General features: G+C 44.3%; 1 non-coding gene across 1 annotated transcript; it reads left to right on the plus strand.

The window, feature by feature from the left end:
• The first annotated feature begins 1,039 nt into the window (after positions 1–1,039).
• On the plus strand, positions 1,040–5,478 carry LOC112295350 (protein NARROW LEAF 1). Its single transcript, XR_016498271.1, has 2 exons — positions 1,040–1,179; positions 2,238–5,478. It is a non-coding gene; the product is annotated as a protein NARROW LEAF 1 (transcript).
• Positions 5,479–5,779: the final 301 nt, after the last annotated feature.

The following is a 5,779-nucleotide window of genomic DNA, read 5'->3' on the forward strand; positions in this document are numbered from 1 at the left end:
TTGTACTCATCTGATAATCTAGTTCTTGTCATTTCTTCTTGAACTTCTTGTTTAGATTTCTTGTTTGTATTTTTGGTCCGTGACAGCAATAGCCATTCCAATTTCAATACTTTATTAGCTTTGAGTGAATATCTGTTCTTTTTTAGTTAAAAAAGATTGTATTGAGTTTTTGGTTCTTCAAGATTCATGTCATTGACACTAAAAAGTATATAAGTATATCTAAATTGCACTAGTAATTATATAATTGGACTATTTAATGTGATTGTTTTAAATGCAATACTAATTCTGTTTATATCATATCATGTCCTTGATAACTTTTATTACAAATTAATCCAATATTACTAATGATTGTTACAATTTTATTTATTCTTTTATCATTATTGTCACTAAATAATAAATCTACAAAACTTTTATTGAACTTGATCCTTCAATGGACACAATGGGAACTATAAAAGAGGAACATTACCAATTGGGAGAACCAAGTTCCAAGAAGTGTATTCATTTACGTTGGCAAGGTTTCCGAAGGAAAAGAAAAGGACCACATGAACCAATGCTCCCAAAGGAGGAGGGGCACTACGAGAAAGAAAGAAGTGGTAGCGGAACTTTCAGACCAAGCTTCGCCTGCCGGGAGGGGAGGGTGGGAGGCTGCGTTGATGATGCTACCCCTAACAGGGATGGGCTTTATAGAAAACGATAAGAGGGAGACAGTATCAACAAAATACTGTCTCACCCCATGGCCATGGTGCCCAAACACAACACAATGATATTTAGTATTTAGCCCCCCAGGGCAGGGTCTCTCAATTCTGGGTAGGGGCTGGCTGCGTTCGCAGCGATCTGTTGCACCTCCCCTTCTCTCCTTGTTCCTTTCTTTATTTGTGCCTGTCTCGTCTCACTCACTCGTTTCTCATATCCGCCCCTTGCTTGGCCTTAGCGCTGCTTTGGCTTGGCCTTGGCTTGGACTGGCGCTGGCGCTTCTGTGACTGTATTTGGGAATTCTGCAACAGGACCCGTGAGATGCCGTGGCGTCTCTACCTGCTCCTTCCTGCTTCTGTGGTGGCTTCTTCTTCTCTCCCTCACCTCCCCCTTTGCCACCCGGTACCTGATGTTTTTCGGGGCTAATTCTATTTGTCTCACGTGTGGAGCATGCAAATTCCCCGTGAGCTTGGCTTCCATGGACAGGTATGTGTGTGTGCGTGTGTGTGTGTGTGAGTGTTTTTTTTTTTTTTTTTTTTTTTTTCATTATACTAGTTTGATGGCTTCCGTCAGGGAGCTTGGGTGGGGGAGGAATCTGTGAAAGCTAGCGTTTTGTGAGCTGGGTGGAATGTCTTTTCAGCTCGGGGCATGGACGCATTTACACGGGCTTGGGTTTTCAGGGTTGGTTTGATGTACAGGAATGGTTGTGTGCGGGTTGCTTTGGGCAATTGAGCGGCCTTTGGTTGGTCTGCGATGAGTAGAGCACTCGGATGAGACATAGTAGTTGGATTGGGAGATTGAGGGAAGTAGGAAAGGGCAGCGTCCTTTGTATTAAGGAATGATGGTAATGGGCAGTCAGTCTTCTATGATCGGAGAGAGACTAGCGTGATGCAGCCATGAGTCATTGATTAACCTTCTTTAGGGTTCAACAATGTGTGGCAGATACGCTTTGTTTACATTTTGAAGGGTACAGATGCAGTTGTAGATCAGTTGTTTTACAACAGCTCACCGCTGTTTGATGATATTCACCGCATGCAGCATAGTTTGGGTTGCGGTGTTTGCTACTTGGGCACTTTTTCCATATGAAGCATGAAGCAGCTGATTGCTATCGACTGACGTTGTGTGTGTTAGGATAGTGGTTAGACTTAAGACTTGAGCGATCCTAGCAGCCATTGTGTCATAAATTTTTGTGGTTATTTTCCTGTCACGGCATCAAGTGCGTATGTGATTTGGACGGAGGTTTGGTTTTACATACAGGGAATAAGTATCTGATCGTTATCCGCAGCCGTTCAGTACTTGGAGTGTATATGGAATTCCTCTGTTGATTCTCCTACACTGTCTTGGAGTTCTTCTGTCCACAGAAACTGTGATGTCCTGATGTTAGATTCGTCATATTCGTATCGGTCCGTATCTCGACTGGGGTTTTGATACAGGATGCATGCTTCATAAGTTTAGAGTTCTAGTGGGGCTTCTTCAGTTGATTTCATTGAAAGTGTGCTTTAGAATACTGTTCTGATTGGGGTCTGGTCGTTTGTGTGTTGCAGGTTGAAAATGGTTGCATAGGATGATTGTCGTTAAGTGAATTACCATTTTACTTGATGCTGCTCTCGAATAGAGCTCACGCAGGTCGCGGAGTGTAATTTGTGCGAAATGAATGCTGCTCAGTTCCGACTTTATGTTTTGGTCTTGCCTTGAGGATACACGTGTTAGATCTGAGTTTTGCACATGTCTGGCCCTTGGAAAGTGATATTACGGTTCTGCATACGAGCACTAGGACGTCGGAACTTAACATTCATTACTACGGCGAAGCTGCCGTGGAGAATCAGTGCAGTCACTGATTCAATTGATTGGATAGCAATATGGGACTTAAGGCTGCCAATGACCTTGAACTGTAGAGTTCTTCGCAGTGAGAGGCAGAAGCAGCGGCGTGTGCAAAAGCGCAGCATGATCCATGGATAGGTGCGAGTGTCCAAGTGGAGACGGGTCGGTGTCAGTACCCACTAAAGGGTCGGAGCTTACAAAAGGGTCAGCTGGACAGTTTGTTGAAGGCAATGAGGGCAGTGCTCACTTTGTGGAGTGGCCAACTTCTCAGTTGCAAAATGGTCCGGTGGAGCTAAGGGCTATCCATTTTTGTACCTTACAAAAGCAAATGTCATGTTCATCCAAGTGGCCTCACGGTTACCAAGCAGCCACTCTGCTGGACCTAATGACAATTCGAGCGTTTCACAGCAAAAGCTTGCGATGCTACAGTTTGGGGTCTGCGTTGGGGTTTCGCATCCGTGGGGGTGTGCAGACAGATATACCAGCCATTATTGTCTTTGTCGCTCGCAAGGTTCATAGGCACTGGCTGTACGAGGCTCAGGAACTTCCCTTGATCCTTGAAGGTCCGGGTGGGATATGGTGTGATGTGGACGTGGTCGAGTTCTCACTTTTGGGGCCGCAACCGCCACTAGAGCCAGTGCACACGGAGCTTGTGGAGGGCCTTCAAGGTCGCGACGCAACTATTGGATCAGGCTCTCAAGTTGCATGCTACGAGCTTTACGGTACGCTTGGTGCAATCGTTCGAAGCCGGACTGGTCTCTGTCAGGTTGGATTCCTAACAAATCGACACGTCGCCGTGAGCCTTGACCATCCGGTTCAAAAGTTGTTCTATCCTCTTCCACCTCATCTCGGGCCAGGAGTGTACCTGGGTGCTGTGGAACGTACTACAACCTTCATACGAGATGATCTATGGTATGGCGTGTTTGCAAGTATGAATCCCGAATCATTTGCGCGAGCCGACGGAGCTTTTATTCCATTTGATAACAATCTAGATGTGAGGAACTTCGTGAGTCCATCTGTAAGGGGTGTGGGCGAGATCGGTGAGGTGATGTCTGTGGACTTGCATGCCCCACTGAATAGCCTGATTGGTAAGCATGTGATCAAAGTCGGCCGCAGCTCAGGTGTCACTAAAGGCTGCATCTTTGCATATGCAGTAGAATACAACAGCGATATAGGGCACTGTTTTTTCAATGATTTCCTCATTGTGAGCGATGATGGTCAGGCATTTGAGTCTGAAGGCGATAGTGGAAGCTTGATTTTGGTAACAGGAGAGGCTGAAGGGAAGCCACGACCGATTGGAATGGTTTGGGGTGGCACCACTCACCAGGGTCGTTTAAAATTTCAGAGCTGGAAGGAGCCAGAGAAATGGACAAGTGGGGTTGATCTGAGTCGCCTCCTGGACTCTCTTGAGCTCAGCATCGTCTCATCGAATGAGGCCCTTTGTGAGGCACTTGAAATGCAGCGTCAATGTCTGGCTGCTTCACTTCATCAACCACCCTCGTGTTTGACCATCCGCTCCCCTCTGAGCACAATGTTACATGTCAAACATGCACTTAAAATGGACAGAGGATTTCTGAAGTTCGATTTTCATGACGCAGTAAAGGACACGGTGCCCTCAGAAACGTTGAAGGATTTGCTTTCTACAGCTACTTTTGAAACAAGTGCGACGCAGGCAGATGCAAACGAACATCCTATGCTATCTACCTCAAAGGATGCATTTGATCCCAGCAGCCGGCAAATCCAGTCCGTGCGGAAAAGTGGAACAAATTCATTACATTTTAACACTTACGACCCTTTTGAGCTTTCACTCTCAAGTCCGTTGTCTGGGATTGAACAATGCAGCAATCACTCGGAATGGCCTCAAAGGATGATCAAAGCTTGTCAATTGTGTTTTCAACATAGAGCGAAAAGGACTCGTCAATTGGCCGATTCCGGATTTCTCGAACCCAATTCATGACGAGTGGACTAGTGGATGGTTTTGATGATGTACTTTCAAAGAGATTTGCAGGCCGGTGTTCATCTGCAGGGTTTGAGTTACGCCAATACTTCATGAAGGGTGCTGTTCCTTTATCTTAGACGTCAGTTGCAGATTTATTGGTTTAAATCATTCCCCAGTTCGATATTGGTGCAGCGCTTGTGATTCATCTCTCTCAACTCAAGAGGAGTACTTGCTATTCTCTGGACAAGAAGCTTTTGTGACCAGTAACTGTAGTTTAGAACACCTCAGCCTGAGGTTAACTGCGCTTCAAACGAAGCACTGAATACACGACGTTACGCTGTTGCTGATTTTATGATGTTTCCTGCGACGGGGAGTAGTCCGGTTCAACGATAGGTACTTAACGAAGACATTTGCTCATTGAACGGATTGGCATCGTATCAGAGTTGCTGAGGTTTTTGTTCTAGTGGCACCCTCTGTTTCTTAATGTGCTCATCGTAATACTGGTTGTTCATTTCGAGCTGAAAGCTGAAAGATCTGCTTTTCTTCATCTATCCAGTGGCTCTAACCTTTCTGATAGCAAGTTACTGGAGTGCCTTGTTAAGAGCCTTATGCGACGTCCAAAACTGGACATTTTGAATGTGTCGAGGGATATCTACTTTTTTTAGAATGTATAATGGCGGAAAGAGTGGGGGCTTTTTCCAGCTCTGTCGAGTGTTGATTAAATGCTTGATACAAATTGGGGATCTGTCCAATTGTAGTCTATGAGGAGATTGCAGGAGCTGTAAGTGGCAGATGGTTTTTTTTGTTATGTCCATGTTATAGTATATCCTACGGTAGCTTTGGTGGGTGCAAATTTATGGTATGGGGGACTGCTGAGGCCATGACAATAGTCTATTGGGCTGAATTGCCAATCGAGCCATTATGTTCCATATTTTCATGTAGTTCATGATTACTGGTATTGGACGCTTTCACATTGTTGACGGTGAACAAAGGATTTGAGAATATACTATGATAATTTCTTGAGACGTCGGTGTAAACTTACTTATTGATTTTGTACTTTATTTGTCTATATAGACAACATTCATATCACTGTTCTTTCCAGTGTTATGTCGACAACCATTTTATCGTGTTTCTCAACGTATTCAAGACTTATCAGTACAAAGAACAGTAATGTAGAACAGGTTGAAACAGACTACAAAAAACCTTCAAGCAACATTTTTTTAAGAAAAGGATCTTTTATACTAACAAATGTAAGTGTGTATGATTACAACTTGAGAATGGAATAGCTATTATAAATGACCTTCCAATTTTGTAAGTTCTATGATT

The sequence above is a fragment of the Physcomitrium patens genome, chromosome 18 (genome assembly GCF_059467195.1).
Source record: "Physcomitrium patens ecotype Gransden chromosome 18, ASM5946719v1, whole genome shotgun sequence".
NCBI classification, from domain to species: domain Eukaryota; kingdom Viridiplantae; phylum Streptophyta; class Bryopsida; order Funariales; family Funariaceae; genus Physcomitrium; species Physcomitrium patens.